Genomic DNA, 18,508 nt, shown 5'->3' on the forward strand with positions numbered 1-18,508 from the left:
CGGTACATGGGCCTCTCACTGTTGCGGCCTCTCCCGTTGCGGAGCACAGGCTCTGGACGCGCAGGCTCAGCGGCCATGTCTCACGGGTCCAGCCGCTCTGCGGCATGTGGGATCTTCCTGGACTGGGGCATGAACCCGTGACCTCTGTACCGGCAGGCAGACTCTCAACCACTGCGCTACCAGGGAAGCCCCCAAGCCAATTTTAAATGTAAATGTAGTTTTGCTATGGTGATGAAAACATTAAGGGTATTAAACCAGTATGTCACAACTTTTATTCTTTTTTTTTTTTTAAAAAAAAGAAACAACGTTTTTAAAAAAATATATTTATTTATTTATTTGTTTATTTGGTCGCATTGGGTCTTAGTTGCCGCACACAGGATCTTCATTGTGGCATGTGGGATCTTTAGTTATGGTATGTGGGATCTTTAGTTACGGCATGAAACTCTTAGTTGTGGCATGTGGGATCTAGTTCCCTGACCAGGGATCAAACCCAGGCCCCCTGCACTGGGAGCACGGAGTCTTAGCCACTGGACCACCAGGGAAGTCCCGCAACTTTTATTCTTGAGCTTGCCTAGAACCCAATAAATACAGACTTTTGAAAGTTAGAATTAAGATATATGCTATTCTACTTAGCAGTGTACTTTGCCCTCCACAGGAGATTTTGCCATTATATTTAATGTCGCACTGTGAGCTATCCCATATTTGTTTCCGTAGATATATTTGCACTTCTGTGTTAATAAAAGAAAGAAATACAGCTTCAATGGAGAGGGCAACCCTGAGTACCTAACTGCCTTTACCAAAACTGGGGTTTTCTTGCCTTTACCGATTAGCTCATCATATTTCTAAGGTGCTCTTGACTCCGAGAATAGCACTGGAGGTTCAAGTTGTTTATGACCTGAATATTTGGTGAGGGTGACAAGTAGACCACGGAGTCTTGATAAACAGACTGGGTTAAAAATGTACAGTATGCACAGCCGTATTTCTATTATAGCTTCAAGGAGGCAGCTACAAATGCTTTGTATGCCAGAGACAGCCATGAAGGGGATACAGCAACTTTGAACAAGGCAATCGCTTAGGCTTGGCTACGAGGTACAGATGAAAGATAACTACGTATGCCAGCTCTGTAGGACTGATCCAACCGCCCACTGCCTAAGTATAATTCTAGGATTCAGTCAAGGAGCTTAGCTGCTGGGACTCCAGTGGTTTTCAGCTTCAGGGAGGCTCCCTGGCTACTGGGAGGGACCGCGTGGGAGGACAGTTACTCTTCCTCCAGTCTGGCAGATGGTTTATGCTGAGATGGTTTATGCTGGCGGACGGGATGAGTGGCTACCTCAGCTCTGCAGTGTGTGTGTGTATCACTGCTAGTGCTTGCAGAGTGGCTAGTGACCATGCCCCTGTCTTCTAGGACAGAAATTTTCACTCTTTTTTTATTTTATCTTATTTTATTATTATTATTATTTTTTTTAAATTTTTTTTGCGGTATGCAGGCCTCTCACTGCTGTGGCCTCTCCCGTTGCGGAGCACAGGCTCTGGCTGCGCAGGCTCAGCGGCCATGGCTCACGGGCCCAGCCGCTCCGCGGCATGTGGGATCTTCCTGGACCGGGGCACGGACCCGTGTCCCCTGCATCGGCAGGTGGACTCTCAACCACAGCGCCACCAGGGAAGCCCTTCACTCTTTTTTAGACTATCAAAAAGAAGTTTAAAGTTTCCATTAGCTCTGGACTGCTTGTGAGTCACCGTATTGATAGTATGTTCTGTCACATTTCAGAAGGATATGTGATCGGTTTGACTACTTTGGATGAGAAAGTGAATTCTTGGTACTTGAAGCTTTGACTGCACGTTGTCTGGGTACTTCTAGAGCAGAGTTCTCAACTCGGCACTATTGAAGCCCTACAGTTCGTTGTTGTAGGGGGCGCCCTATGCTGTGTAGGATGTTTTAGCAGCATCCCTGCCCTCTACCTACTGTTTGCTAGAGTCGCCTCCCTCCCAGTTGTGACAACCAAAATGTCTCCAGACATTGTCATATGTCCCCCAGTTGAGAACCACTATACTAGAATGATGGCAAACTGTCAACCAGCTTTGCCTTCAGAGGGAGGAAGGTGTGCAAATCTATCAGACCTGACACAGCAGTAGCAGTAACATTGTAATAGAAAAGGAATAGATTGCCATGTTGTAGTCATAGATTAATGAATAATAACATTATAAAATCCAAGTTTTGCCCAGCGATAACTTATAATTAGTTATCCATTACAGCACACAGACTACACCCCGATGTACAGCCTTCTGGATTAAGTACCATTGTCCCCGGTTTTGAAACGTGAAAACTGAATTCAAGACCTAAATAGGTTCAAACTCCCCAAACGCTTACTTTGCAAGGTAGTTAACTGTCTTCTTGTCTCATTCAGTGCCTTGTATCTGGCTTAGGTCTTCCTTTTCAATTTCTTCTGAAGCTAAAAACAGTCTTCCTCCCTGTAATAGTTTCTACAGCTGCTGTAGCAAAGTACCATAAACAGGGTGGCTTAAAACAATAGGCATTTATTCTCTCATAGTTCTGCAGGCAGAATTCTGAAATCAAGAAACTGGCAGGGCCATGCCCCTCTGAAGGTGGTGCTTGTGGCAGCGTAACTCCAGTCTCTGCCTGTCTTCATCTGGCCTTCTTGCCTCCTGTGTCTCTGTGTGTCTTAAAATCGCCCTCTCCTTATAAAGACACCAGTTATTGGATTTAGGGCCCACTCTAATTCAGAATGGTCTCATCTTAACAGATTCCATCTGCAAAGACCTTATTTCCCAATAAGGTCACATGGGACGGCACCAGGGGTTAGGGCTTCAACATATTTTTTGGAGGACACAGTTCAAACTCCTGTACTCCTCGGCACGTCACCACTGCCTCACTTAATTGCCTCACAGAATGAAGAAATATGCTGTAATGTCTTAGCTAGTTCTAGAACACACTTTTTTTTTTTAACACTGATGCCATTTTTCATAGATTTCTAAATGTCATCATGGTCATGTGATGTGAACAGCTGTATTTGGAGTTTTCTCAGGTTACATTCATGACCCAGTCTGCTTCCAACCTGTTCCTTCTCCGGAGTCTGTTCCCTGCTTAGTAAAGGGTACCTCCATCCACCCAGTTGCTCCACAGTAAATCTGAAAGCCCACTTTGTCCTTTTCCTCACCGTGTTCCCCGTCCATCGAACCCCCAGTCTTCTACTCACGCTGAAACAGCTTCTTTCCTCACACATTGCCACGCCCTTGTACCACCACCTTGAGCTCGCCCAGAAGACACACCTAACTGGATTCATGCCACCATCCCTCCATCCATTTACATTCCATAGCCGGAGTATGCTTTTTAAAAGACTCAGTTTGTCCTTTCAAACAGCCCTTCCATGGTCCCACCTTGCACTCACTGAGGCATTCTAGCCCCCAGGACCTGGCACGTGCTTCTTTCTCTGCCTGGAATACCCTCTCTACCTCATAACCCTGTTCCACTCCAAATCTTTTCTAGGCAAAGTGCTTTTCATTCTTTAGGTCTTAGATTAATTGCTACACATCCACTGGGAGCTCTTATCCATTCCTCTAGAGTGGGTTGATTTCCGCTGCTCTGTGTTCCCATAGAACCCTGCACTTTCTCTGTCATAATATTTGTGTTACTGTGTGTTCATGTCTGTTGTGTTGACCTTTGCATCCTCAGTGCAGAGACTGTGCCTGGCCTGTAATGACCATTTAATAAATATTTGTCAAATGTGAACCAATCCATCTAGATGGTTAAATATAAACAATTTGAGTGGCTGCATTACTCAGTGGGCAGGCTCCCCCCATTCCACACCCAAGTTAAAATTTCTTTGAATTCTCTTTTATTTTTAAAAGACATGTGATTTTTGTATTCTCCATTATAGATTAATTTTCGATTAATTTTGGTAAAAGCAAGTATGGAACTTTATCATGTGGCTTCTCACATCTTCTGGAGTTTTATCTATAAACTTAAATGACAGGTAACCTCAATCTGGAAAACACTTAGGATTGTATTTGCAAAACTGTGCTCTATAGAGGAAGTTATTTTTTTTTTGGCTTGCTTTTATTTTGTACTATTGTGTTAACTAATGTTTTGAGCTACCCATACAAAAGGGTTTAAGAGATAAAAATGTTGAATTATCACACACACACATACATAAGAAGTCAAGTGAGTTTGGAAAACCCTACATACTCCATTCCTCTTTGGAAGATTCACTATTGGATCATTTAGGAAGGCTTTTGGCTACAAGTAACAGAATTCCCAAATAGCAGTGGCTCAAGTGATTAAGACATTTACCTCTCTCACCAAACATGAAGACCGAGGGTGGACAGTCCGGGTCCAGTGGTCACCAGTAACCCAGCCCCTTCCCATTCTTCAGCTGCACTGTGCTCTGTTCACTTTTTGCCCCTGTGCATGTAGCTTCATGGTTGCAGGTGGCTCCTGCAGTTCCAGGCATCATCATTTCATTCAAAGACATAGGAGGGAGACAAGGGTGAAGAATAGAGCCTGGCCAAAGGGACTGTTTTTCTCAAGTGGCTTCTCTCTTTATCAGCAGAGGAAAACCTTTCTCAGACAGTCTTCAGAAGAGTTCTTTTTAAAAAAAAAAAATATTTATTTATTTTTGGCTGAGTTGGGTCTTCCTTGCTGTGCACGGGCTTTTCTCTAGTTGCGGCAAACGGGCTACTCTTCATGGCGGTGTGCGGCTTCTCCTTGCGGTTGTTTTTCTTGTTGTGGAGCATGGGCTTTAGGTGCGCAGGCTTCAGTAGTTGTGGCACGCAGGTTCTAGAGCGGAGGCTCAGTAGTTGTGGCTTGCGGGCTCAGTAGTTGTGACTTAAGGGCTTCAGTAGTTGTGGCTCGCGGGCTCAGTAGTTGTGGCATGTCGGCTCAGTAGCTGTGGCTTGCAGGCTTCAGTAGTTGTGGCTCACGGGCTCAGTAGTTGTGGCACACGGGCTTCAGTAGTTGTGGTGCATGGGCTTAGTAGTTGTGGCTTGTGGGCTCTAGGCCCACAGGCTTCAGTAGTTGTGGCACACGGGCTCAATAGTTGTGGCGCATGGGCTTAGTTGCTCCGTGGCATGTGGGATCTTCCTGGACCAGGGCTTGAACCCGTGTCCCCTGCATTGGCAGGCGGATTCTTAACCACTGCACCACCGGGGGACCCCAGACGACTTATTGTATCTCACGTGTCAGTCTTGGTTCACAAAACTTGTCCTTATAAAGGAGGCTGGGAAAGCAGTATACGGCAGGGGAATTGGACAGCCAGGGTTGTTTTAGATTAGCCGTGAAGCAGGGGAGGAGGCAGTGGTTTGATAGTAGGTAGTTCCAGCCACAACTAGGAAACCCTCTTTTTCACAGAACACCAATTAACATGGGTTGTTTGGAATACAGGAGGAGTTTTTATTTTGGCCACTCTGTGTGGCTTGTGAAATCTTAGTTCCCCATCCGGGGATCGAATCTGTGTCCCCTGCAGTGGAAGCACAGAGTCCTAACCACTGGACTGCCAGAGAAGTCCCAAGAACTCTTTAAAAGAACGAATACATTGCCTTTGAGATAAATGGGGTTGGGGGGTGGGTTCAAAAAAAGCCAGAAGTGACTGGAGATTTAGAACCCATTTCCCCTTGGCTGGTATTGGTCCTTCCGCTGTGGTTCATGTGAGTATCTCGTTGGTAGTGCGTTTTTTCTCCAGTCAGCCCTGCTGTGCCCTTAGAGCTGCAGATAGATTGGCCTGGTCTGGGTGTTAGGCACAGTACCGAAAGAATGCAGAAATCTAGTCTAGTCTCGTTATCCATACCAGTAAACGTAATCATGTCCTGATTTGTTTCTTTCATTCTTCTCCTGGATTCTGTACCCACAAATGATCTAGCCATGATGTTTTGGGGTATCCCTAGAGTTAGATGAGTAGTAATAGTAATAATGATGATAAGCGCCTATATTATTGCACATTACAGTGTGCTATTCATTGTGCTCAGTGTATATGCAATATACCATTGAGTTATCACCGCAACCTAGTATTATTTCCATTTTACAGATGAGGACACTGAGGCAGAGAGAGATAAAGTCTCTTTTCAAGGTCTCTCATCAAAGCCAGGATTCTAATCTAAGTCTTTGACTCTAAAACCTTCTCTCTTAACAATTTAGGTTCATTACTTCTTAATTTCATTTTTCTAGAGTATTTTCACCTTTCCACTATCCTATAATGTTATTGGGAAAAATAGCCTAGAAACTTGCACCTTTTCTGTTTGTTTTGATAAACAACTTCTTCAAAGCAAGATTTTTTTAAGTGAATATTTTTATAGTTTTACTGGTCATGGGAGAAAGTTAGAAGTGGTACCAAACTGCTTTTGTGAGCTTTTCTCTACCTTTAGCTAATCTAGTGTCGGAGTGTGGGGAAGAGCATTTCCTTTTCATAACATTTCCTTCCCGCAGATATTTAAGAAAGGAGCTTTCCACTTCCTGATTCCTAGTTCCATAAATATTGTGTGTATTGATATAACTTGAACCCTGTGACACCTTACAAATCCTCGGGTTTTAAAAGAAGGATTTTCTGTAATAGAATTCTACCTGATCATTATCAGGAGTGCAGGGATTTAAGTTAGAACTTGCATTTCCCTAAGTAGTTTGAATGCCCAGTAGCTTAAAGCGGTGCAGACTCCCTGGAAAGGGTCATGGCCTGATTTGGCCCCATTTTGAGTTTTTCCATTTTGACAGCTTTCCCATTATAGAAAGCTGAGGCCACCTGACATTGTCCCTCTGTCTCTGCAGAATAAACTCCTTCCTTGGAAAATTAACTTTGTGTATCTTGGATAAAGAAAAGGCAGTAGGACTCTGACTCAAAGCACTTTTATTCCTGGAACATAAAACTTGGTTGTTTCTGACCCCTTGGATCAGGTCCTAAGATCAAGATGGAGAGACGAGATGGGAGAGAAATGAGAGCCCCCTTTCCTCTTCCTGCTTCTCTTTTACTCTTGCCACCCCACCTACCCTTGATCCCCTGACATCATGAGTAGTAAGAGTATTGTCTCCTCTGTGTCTGTAAGAAGAATTGATGTTGCCATTCAGTGTCAAAAGCTTCACCAACTGAGAAGCACAGTATCAATGTCTGGGGTCAGACAGAACTGCGCTCAGAATCCTGGCCGTGTGACCTTGGGCAAGTTGCCTTTAATCCCTCAGTCCCAGTGTTCTCATCTGTAAAATGGGGATAACAATGTCATCATCTTCCTGGAATGTCTATGAGAATTAAGTGAGATAGTGCACACAAAGCTCTTAACACAGTGAATTGTCCCTGCTGAGGGACTGATACCTGCTGCATATCATCATTATTCCTAGTATTGTGTATCTCCCCAAAGTTTTGGTGCAAATCAAATTATTGCTCTTCTGCTTCTAAAATATTTTCTGTTTTAAAAAAATGGTTTGAGCGCTTCCCTGGTGGTGCAGTGGTTGAGAGTCCGCCTGCTGATGCAGGGGACACGGGTTCGTGTCCCGGCCCGGGAAGATCCCACATGCCACGGAGCGGCTGGGCCCGTGAGCCATGGCCGCAGAGCCTGCGCGTCCAGAGCCTGTGCTCCGCAATGGGAGAGGCTAAAACAGTGAGAGGGCCGCGGACCCCCAAAAAAAAAAAAAAATGGTTTGAGCGCTTCCCTGGTGGGGCGGTGGTGGAGAGTCCCCCTGCTGATGCAGGGGACACGGGTTCGGGTCCCGGTCCGGGAAGATCCCACATGCCACGGAGCGGCTGGGCCCGTGAGCCATGGCCGCAGAGCCTGCGCGTCCAGAGCCTGTGCTCCGCAATGGGAGAGGCTAAAACAGTGAGAGGGCCGCGGACCCCCAAAAAAAAAAAAAAATGGTTTGAAACCCTAAGCCACTGCTACACAGCTGAAGGTTTGGTGCACTCCAAGGCCAAACCTGCATTCTGGCCTCTGAAATACGGCCTTAGGAATAATTACATTTAATGCCATGCCTCTCCCTTCCCATCCCCCATCAAGAACCCACGTCAGATGGCAAGTGAGAGATAACCATTGATCGACACTTAATCTTTTATAATTTGTTATGAATCATGTGTACATGTTTGTAGTAGTGATTTTCTTGTAACATCCCTCATATCCGATTAGGAGACACTCTAACTTTGTGGCTGACAAAAGTGAATTCAGTATATTTTTCCCTTTATTCAGGGAGGTCAGTGGAGATAAACCTGGATTGCAGTGTGGGGATTACTCCCGTAATTTGGAGTCACCAGCTTCAGAAGCTGCCTACTTTTTCTTCAGAGCTTGCTTAATTCTGGTTATGCCAGAGAGGAAGCTTCAGTAATGTCAGACAGCCTCTTGGACCTGCCCATCTCCTCTTTGTCAAGGACCATGGGTTCAGGATGTCCCGCGGCAGCCAGGGAGGTTCCAGGTTGGAGAATCTGGAGATCCGTGGTGCCAGGAATGGGGACTTTCTGGTCCTGTTGTGGATCATTGGCCATCTTTCTTGGTGACAGTGAATCACAACAGATCCTTATTTTACCAACAAATGTGACCCTCTTCTCCACTATTTGTTGTTTTCTCAACAATGAAATAGGAAGCGTATGGCATTTTTTTTTTTTTTCCTTTTTGGAAGTCTAGTCTTTAGTCTTTTAAAAGTCTTTTAAAAGCTGGCTATGCTGTAAAGTGGTCCTGAACAGTGTATTGATACACCTGAAACTTACATAATAGGAAATTCATTAAGAAAATGAATTGACAAACCACAGACTGGGATGAAATATTTTCAAGCCATACTTGATAAAGGAGTTATAGCCAGATTACATAAAGAATTCTTAAAACTCAAAAGTAAACCAGCTCAAAAATTTTTTAAATTAATTAATTAATTAATTAATTTTTGGCTGTGTTGGGTCTTCGTTTCTGTGCGAGGGCTTTCTCTAGTTGCGGCGAGCGGGAGCCACTCTTCATCGCGGTGCGCGGGCCTCTCACTGTCGCGGCCTCTCTTGTTGCGGAGCACAGGGTCCAGGTGCACAGGCTCAGTAGTTGTGGCTCACGGGCCCAGCCGCTCCGTAGCATGTGGGATCTTCCCGGACCGGGGCACGAACCCGTGTCCCCTGCATTGGCAGGCGGATTCTCAACCACTGCACTACCAGGGAAGCCCCCGACTCAATTTTTAAGTAAGCAAAAATTTGAATAGATATTTCAGCAAAGAAGATCTCCAAATGGCTTTGTATATGAAAAGATGCTGAGCATCACTAGTCATTAGGGAAATGCAGGTTGAAAGCAAAATCAGGTACCACTTCACAGCTACTAGGATGACTTTATAATAAAGACAAAGATAGCGTTGGTGAGGGTGTAGAGGAACTGGAGCCCTAATCCGCTGCTGGTGAGAATGTATCAAAATGATACAGACACTTTGGAAAGTGGTCTGGCAGTTTCTTAAAAAGTTAAGCAGTTTACCGTATGACCCAGCAATTCCATGCAGTGTTCCATCCTAAGAGAAATGAAAACTGTTCACAAAGACTTGTAGGTTAATGTTCATAACATGTGTGTGGCATGTTTGTTAGTCTTCAGAATTATTTTGAGGAGCTGAGCAAATAAGTCTGTTTGAAATCAGGTTTTGGGTAAATATCATGCCTTGTTTTGCTGGTCGGAGCCCCTGCCAAATTATGAATTTCTTGACACAGGTATTTAGCTCTAATTATGCTTAGTCTGCTCACTCACTTGCAAAGCACCTATGATTCTTAGGCTTTTAACAAAATGCCAGGCAATTTAAAGGCATGATGTTCTGCAGGAAGATTTGAAATAATAGCTAATAACATTTACTGACGGTAAGCCAGGCATGATTGTAAAAGCTCTACATGCAAAACGATAATAGGGGCTTCCCTGGTGGCGCAGTGGTTGAGAGTCCGCCTGCCGATGCAGGGGACGCGAGTTCGTGCCCCAGTCCGGGAGGATCCCACATGCCGCGGAGCGGCTGGGCCCGTGAGCCATGGCCGCTGAGCCTGTGCGTCCGGAGCCTGTGCTCCGCAACGGGAGAGGCCACAACAGTGATAGGCCCGCGTACCGCAAAAAAAAAAAAAGAAAGAAAAAGATAATAAATGTATTATCTCATTTAATTCTCCCAGCAATCCTAAGAGATGGGTATTGTTATCCCCAGTTTACATATGAGAAAACACAGACAGGATCAGTAACTTGCTCAGGATCACAAAGCGAGCGAGTGATGGAATTGGGATTCTTACCAGACATTCTCAATCAAGTCTGTACTCTTACCTGTTATACTGTACTTTATTACTTTAAAATTGTATATTCTTCTACTAAAAATTTGTTTAATTCTAAAACCAAGATTTAAAATTGAAATCAACTTCAGTCGTGTGAGAAAAGTGTTTTAACCTCTTAACTCAAAGTAAATTTCAGCATAATCCAATCTCCTCCATCCTAGAAATGTTTAACTAGCGTATTCTTATTCCAGTTAAGCACAAGATCAAGTGTGGGGATTTAGCAGTCATGTTTTCAGAAGGCGAAGAGAAACAAGTTGAAATCTGCAGAGGAAGAATTCTTGTACGTGTCTTGAAGGGAAATGGGAAGAATCTCTTTGATTTTGTAAAACCCCATGGACTTTTGTGAATCTGCACATGGGGAAAATGGCAGAGTCGTTATAAATCCCTGAGAGAAAAGCAGGAGGGTCTAGGAAAGGATCTTAGAGAATGGCCATAAAAAAGGATGACTTAGAACTGTTGCAGAAGGCATTAGAAGAGGAAGATAGAGTTTCAGGATGTCACAGGTGCTCAGCCTCATCCAGTTCTGTAGATGAAGGTGGTGACATCCGCTCACTGGATTTGGTAGCGTGTTGGGCCACCATGGCTTTGGGGAGCAGTTTCGCTGGCCTGTGGGCAGAAAATGCAGGCAGCTGCTAGCTCAGGAGATGTTTGTCTTTTTTTTTTTTTTTTTTTGCGGTACGCGGGCCTCTCACTGTTGTGGCCTCTCCCGTTGTGGAGCACAGGCTCCGGACGCGCAGGCTCAGTGGCCATGGCTCACGGGCCCAGCCGCTCCGTGGCATGTGGGATCCTCCCGGACCGGGGCATGAACCCGTGTCCCCTGCATCGGCAGGCGGACTCTCAACCACTGCGCCACCAGGGAAGCCCGACGTTTGTCTTTTGACGCAGATTCAAGTAAAGATTTTTTTCAGCACAGGGAAACTGTGTGAATGTTTTAAACAAAGCCTGTGGAAAAGGAGCTACCGACTAGGTGAAAAATAAATGTTACTTTTGACGATAGAGCCAGAAAATCATTGTGTTTTGTTTTGGATAATCCTTACTAGCATCTTTTTTTTAAAATTTAACTCTTTTCCAAAAGGAAGAATTGGAAGTTCTCCTTCCAATCTGTCAGATTTTGGCTCTGAAAGAAAGTTCCAGAACAATGCAAGGTGGAAGGTGAGACAACTCACAGATAAGGCTGACTTGAGCAGGAGGGTAGGAAAGCTGGTCTTTATAGTCTAACCCTTCTTCTCGTTTTCCCCATCTCCATCTTTGCTTTCATATTCCTGGTTCCATCTTGGTCATCTAGCCTATTTCTCATTCCTGGTCATCCTTATTAACGTAAGATGTTTGCTCATAAGGGGTAAGGTGGGAACCCTTCCGATGGTATTTGCATGTGTAAAAGCAACCCCCTGGTCCCAAGGCCCCACAGAAAGACCTGTTCCATCACTACCTCTTCTTCATGACTGTTATGTACCCAGAGCTTGGACCCAAGGAAGTACCCTGGTTTATGGAGTGAGATTGGGAGCCAGCTTTAAAAAATTTTCAGATGTTTCTCCAGATGTCCCAATATTATTTGTTGACTAGACCGTCAATATTCCACAGATTTGAAATGTCATTTATATCACGTAGTAACTTCTCAGATGTATTTGGGGTCAATTTGTGAAGCCACTGTTCTGTTTCACTAGTCCGTCTGTCAGCTAATACCTGTCAGTCTCAGTCTTTGAATTACTGTAGCTTTAAAATATGTTTTTAATATATCATATGGCTAGTTCCCTCTCATTTTCTTTCACAATCTGACTGTTCTTACATGTTTATTTTTCTGGATGTTTTAGAATCAGCTTGACTATTCCCCGTCCTTGCTGCCCCCCAAAATCCTGAGATTTTTTTCAATGAGATGGTGGTAAAATTATATATTAATTTAGGAAGAATTGATACCTCTTTAATATCAAACTTTTCTATCCATTCAGGCCTTCTTCTAAAGTATTTGAAAGCTGTCTTCATATAGGAGAAACGTGTTAAGTTTAATCCTAAATATTTTGTGGGTTTTGTGTCTATTATAAATAAGATCACTTCTTCCATTATATTTTCTGAGTGTTATTCATTCATATACGGAAAATACATTTATTTATTCGTTTGTTTATTTATTTAGCTAGCTGCGCTGGGTCTTAGTTGCGGCCTGCGGGATCTTTTTGTTGTTGTTGTTGTTGTGGCATACGGGATCTGGGATCTAGTTCCCCGACCAGGGATCGAACCCAGGCCCTCTGCATTGGGAGCGTAGTCTTAGCCACTGGACCACCAGGGAAGTCTCAGAAAAGCCTTTTTCTTTTTAACCCAGTCACTTTAGTGAATTCACTCTTACCTTATATTTTCAGTCAATGATGCTATATGCAAATAATCAGTTGTTTATAGGGCCAAAAAAATTCCATTGCCCAAGAGTCCCTTCACCTATACCCTCAGGCATCCACAGACACGTGGAATGATGATAGTCTGCACGTCTATGCATTTATTATTAAATTTTTTTTACCTTGAATTGCAAAATATTTCAAACATACACAGAATTATCGAACACTAACATGCCTATCATCCATGTTTAACAGATATAAATTTTTTGCTACATCACTGTCAGATTTCTTCTTTTTAAACAAAAGCCCTGTCATAATACTGCAGGTATACCTAAAGCCTCTTCATCATCATCCCTTCTTCCTCCCCCTCCTTCCCAGAGTAAGTCCTGAGTGGAGCTGGGTGTCTGTCACCCTGCACTCACTACTGAGTATGTACATATGCAGCTTTGGTATTCTAAAAATGTATGTATGTTGTATGCAGTTGTAAATACTGTCCTGATTTAAAAGTAATAAATATATGCCCAGTATGAAAAATTCCCACCTTTATAGAAATCTGTGGGAGAGAAAGTTCAAAGTGCTCCGTAATAATCACTTTAAGAAATCCACTGTTGGGACTTCCCTGGTGGCACAGTTAAGAATCTTCCCTGCCAGGGTTCCAGCCCTGGTCTGGGAAGATCCCACATGCCGCGGAGCAACTAAGCCCGTGCACCACAACTACTGAGCCTGCACTGTAGAGCCCGCGAGCCACAACTCCTGAGCCCACGTGCCACAACTGCTGAGCCCGCGCACCTAGAGCCCATGCTCTGCAACAAGAGAAGCCACCACAATGAGAAGCCCGCGCACCACAACAAAGAGTAGCCCCCACTCGCTGCAACTGGAGACTAAGTCTGCGCACGGCAACGAAGACCCAGAGCAGCCAAAAATAAACAAATTAATTTAAAAAAAAAAGAAATCCACTATTCACAATAAGGTGTATCAGTTTTCAGCCCATGCTGTTAGGTAGCATGTAGTAGAACCAAACACTATCGAGCTGCTTAACAAAAGAACGCCTTCCAAGGGAAGAATAATTGAGGTACTTATTTGCCACCATATCCTGTTCTCTACTGATAGTTTTTTATCTTGTTAAGAAAAGAAAGGAATCTCAACAAAGGTTACTAGGACTTTTAAGTGGGTTTCAACAGGGAGACCCATCATTGTTTATACCACAGAGCAACAGGCTTGTATAGATTTGATTGCTGCGCCTGACAGGAGCCTCTGCTTGCACAAAGCCGCCACTTGTTTCATGAGCAGCCGGTAAACTTGGAGCCCGTCTAAGACAATCAGAGGAAGTGTACATATAAACTTCTCCGTGCGAGGAAAGGTGGTTTTTCCATTTGCCTTTTTCTGAGCAGTTTAACTTCCTAATTGCATGATCCAAATTGTTTCAGAGACTGTGTAAACCATATGTTTGTTAAATGGAAGAAACAAACATGGGGAAGTCTGATTAGCATCAGCTTCCCTAGGAAAGGAGCGTCTTCCCCAGCCCAGCTGAGCTCGCTTTGTACTTACTGGACACAGTAAGTTGGGTCGGCAGAGGAGGAAGTGGGGTTGTAAATGGCTGCGTCTGACTGTGGATTCGTTCCTCTTCTTTCTGCTTAAGCCCGTATTTTAACAGTTATCCTTCTGTATTGGCATGAGGGAGACAGTAGGTGCTGGCTGACATGAGGAGAATGAATTTCACTCAGTATTTAGCAGAGTTGGGGGAAAATGTTATTTTGAACCTTTATGAGATTAAGTGTGTGTGTCTGTGTGTGTGAGAGCAGAAACACGCTAGCAAGAGTGAGCTCCTGTTCAGTTTTTATTCCATTGGGTTTGAATAATAGCTGACAGGGATGAATCATCAACTTACTTGACTACTGTTAAATCAAGTTTTTTATATTAAGTTCATTAAAAGAGTAGTGAAGAAGTTGTGGACATTATGTATCACATGACGAAGATGCTTGCAGGTCTAGATGGAATAATGATATTGGGTGACTGCTATTGAACCAGTTAAAAAAAAAAAAAAGCAAACTTGTTTCCTGCATCCTATTTTGGATACAGAAGGCAAAACAGTGGGAAAGTTCTGTGTCCCGGCACATTCAGTGACCCAGATGTGCAGGTGTGTAGACACGGATACCTTGAGGTGAACTCACATAGCTGTAAATAAAGTGGCTGCTCTTTATCAGCCCAACTGGACACCTGAGAGAACCACAGGTGCAAACTGGATCAAACGGTCACCCTAGGTCTTAATGGCATTGTAGTTGTCATGGCTTAAGAGAACAATTAAAAAAACATTCTGTTGTCTACTTCTGTCTCTAATTACCCCCCTGCCGAAGACAAAGATTCAACACATCGATGAAACAACAGTAGCTGGTATTGTTTGTATTTAGGCAAACACTGGTTGTATTTAGGCAAACACTGGGAGAAATATGAACTCTGAAAATTAAGAGGGAAAAAAGACTTAACTAGTTTTTTCATATTTGTTTACATTAGTTTCCTGTGAACCCTTTGTCTTGAATTCTACTGGGGACTACCTAGTAAGTAAAGCCACTTTATGCTGAAGACTTTGGAACTTGAGTCATCTTGAATGATGGCTTTATAGCATATAGATTTCTTTGCCTTTTATTTCTTTGGGAATACAAAGAATACCTTTGCACTGTCATTATTTAGGGCACTGCCTACATACCCATGTGCACAGCATTAAGGAGGTTGGATTTCTCTGTCTGAAGCAGAATTATTTTTAACTGGAAATGGGCGTCTTTAACTAGAAGGTCATTGTGAGTTGGACCGAAAGAGTAACTCAAAGGTGCAGAGAGAAGATGGTAACAAGCAAGTCCTTGTTCGTCTTGTTTTTTTCTCTTGTTTTTGATGTTGTTGTTGAGGTTTTGCTTTTGTCTTTATTTTTTACTTTGTGGCTTTATCCTGAGTCCTGGGTTTTACTACATCTGTGTCTGAGCTATCTAGACAATATTATAAGCTTTACTTGCTGTATGGTCAGGCCACTCAAGATGGCTGTTCTCTTGTTCTCTGTACATCCCCTGCTGGAGCAGTGCCACCTACCTACACCTTACTCACAGGAAGGTGCTTGCCCCCTGCCGCAGCTAGTGATTGTTCTAATCATCAGGCCAGAAGGATTCCATCTGCTAGTTTATTAAAGAGAAACATCTACCCTCGTGATGGTCATTAACCTGAGGGGCTGTGAGTGATGTGCCCCAGCTGCTGGTCTCCCTGGTAACTGATAAGCCCAGCTGGCATCACTTCCCCCTATAAATGGTAGCCTCCTTCTCCCCCGCCCCGAGCAATGAAGACTGCTGCCCTGTCCCGCCTGCTCTCTGCAGCACAGGGTGCAGATGTTTCGGTTGTGTGAGATCCCCTCTCCAATAAACCACTGATGTCTCTGTCGCTGTTTCCCTGCTCTTTCTTTGGTCTCGAGGCTGGGCAGCTACGAGGCTTGTAGGCCTGCAGGGTGCAGCCTGACACCAGCTTTGCCAAAAATCGACTGCTTTGTTTCTGGTAAACACGGTCTTTTAAAAGTATAACGTTGTTTGTTTGTAAAGTGTATTACGCTGCTTCCTCCTTTTATAAAAATTATGTGACCTTTGATAAGCCTCATTTTGATTTGAGAAATATTTTATATATTCTGAGTATGGTTGTGCTGGTCCGTTGGCAGTCTCAGGGGAGCTTTGGAGGTGATCTTGCCATGTGAACTTTCAGTTAATACAGATGATTACCCTAGCAACAAACAGACTTGATCAAAAGGCAGTATTTTGCTTTTATAGATGATATAACTGTGTTTGCCGGTTTGGGAGGGGGAAGAATCTATCAAACTAAATTTTAAAAATGATTATAAGGTTTTTAAAGGAGAGTTACAGGGAGTGGTTGACAGGCAGATGCCCACCACCGAATGAAAAACTTTCTAAGAAGTCTTGAACAAAATGGCCTCTTCTGAAATTCCTAGTATAGTTGGGCACAAGGATTTTTTTATCTCTTAGCTCTCCTGAGTTCATACATTTGCATTTATTATTAGGTAAGGTAATTATCCATATGGTTCCTAGAATACATTAGAATGTATTGCATGGTCATCCATTTACTCAGCAGTTATTATTGAGCTCTGCCGTGTTCAATTGAGAGTACACATAGAGAATAGAGAGGAGGTGTATCTAACCAGAGTTGGGTCTGCAAGGAGTGACTGTAAGTAGGTATCAAGAAATTCAAGTTGGATAAGTGAATAAGCATGAATGAGAGGACATGAAGGGTTTAAGGATGGAGGGAAAGGTGGTGGAGTGAGTGGGTGGTAAGAATGGTGGGTTAAAATTGTTGAGGTTGAGGATTAGAAGAGGTGAGTCAAAGAGATTGGCGGGGCTGGTTAGACAGAGGTGTTTGACGTTGGGATTGCAGAGAGGTTGCATCTGGTGGTAGTGACAAGGTTGATTGTTGAAGGGGAAGTCAAGGAACTGAGAGGCTGGGGTAATGGAAGGATTGCCACATGGAAATTCAAGAAAGTAGTGTTGGAGAGTGACAGTAAGCCAGTAACTAAACGCATGAGTGAGGATGAGGCATGATCCATGGGCCTGGAGATGACTGTGGTGATGAGATAGAGACTGATGGCATGAGCATCAAAGCTGGGGACCTTCTGGGAGGACAAAGCGATCATTGTCTAGGAGCAATGAGACTCAAGCAGGCAGAGAGCCTTCAGAGGAGGCTGTGCTCTCTAGAAGAGCCAAGTTTCTGTTAAGGCAAGAAGGTAAAGGGAGAGTTCAGAGAAGAGGCTGAGGATTTAGAAGATTTTGCTGGATTCCCTAAATGAGGTGCATTTCCAGAGGATGCAGTGGAATGCTTCAGCCGAGGGGCTTAGGGAGGTGAGGCCCGATTAGGCATGTTCACAGCACTGTGTGGGTGAGAGTACATTCAGGGGAATGAAGTATACCAGGCGGCGGTCTTGGGCATAAGCAGGGATAGAGGGCGTGGCAGGATCAGTCCTGGTGGTTTCTGAACAGGTGGTGAGGCCATGCATGTTAGAGAGAAGGATGGGTTGGGCGTCTTGCCAGAAGCAAGCAGACCTCTGGGGCTGTTCTTCCCTCCTGTGCCTGGTGGTTTGGAGGCTGCGAGTGCAGCTTCGCTACCCAGAGTGTGAGTGGGTTTGGGACGACCTCTATCCTGTGGATGGGGGTAAGGCTGGGGAAGTATAGCTGTTCAAGCCTTGCCATGATGCACGCGTGTCTCACTTGTTGCAAGGAAATGCCAGGAAAATGTAAAATAAAACCTAGAGGGTTTAATAATTGTTTTTTTTTTTTTAATTTTTATTGGAGTGTAGTTGATTTACAATGTTGTGTTAGTACAGCAAAGGGCACCGGTTATACATGTACATATATCCACTCTTTTTTTAGATTCTTTTCTCATATAGGCCATTACAGAAAATTGAGTAGAGTCCCTTGTGCTGTACAGTAGGTGCAAATAATTGTTTTTAATATTGCTTTTATATGTAAGATATAATTTAGTATATTACAGAAAAATAGTAATTAACAGGTTTAATTTTGGAGGGTTATATTGACTCGTAATCAGTAGATAAATTCAGAGTCCAATTCCTATTTTAAAATATAACATTCTTGGGCTTCCCTGGTGGCACAGTGGTTGGGAGTCCGCCTGCCGATGCAGGGGACACGGGTTCGTGCCCCGGTCCGGGAGGATCCCACGTGCCGCGGAGCGGCTGGGCCCGTGAGCCATGGCCGCTGAGCCTGCGCTTCCGGAGCCTGTTGCTCTGCAACGGGAGAGGCCACAACAGTGAGAGGCCCGCGTATTCCAAAATAATAATAAAATAAAAAATAATAAAAAATAAAATAAATCATTCTCTCCCTGTCCTCCTTCCCTCCCCTGCCACCTTCCCCCAAAATGTGATTTGAAAACCGATAATGTCACAGTCTCATC

The 18,508-nt window shown here is 43.9% G+C and overlaps 1 protein-coding gene across 1 annotated transcript in view; it reads left to right on the plus strand.

The window, feature by feature from the left end:
• ARHGEF26 (Rho guanine nucleotide exchange factor 26) overlaps positions 1-18,508 on the plus strand; it is a 159,682-nt gene that overhangs the window by 118,181 nt on the left and 22,993 nt on the right. The gene's annotated exons all lie outside the window — the stretch shown is intronic.

The sequence above is a fragment of the Lipotes vexillifer genome, unplaced genomic scaffold (genome assembly GCF_000442215.2).
Source record: "Lipotes vexillifer unplaced genomic scaffold, Lipotes_vexillifer_v1.1 scaffold46, whole genome shotgun sequence".
NCBI lineage: Eukaryota > Metazoa > Chordata > Mammalia > Artiodactyla > Lipotidae > Lipotes > Lipotes vexillifer.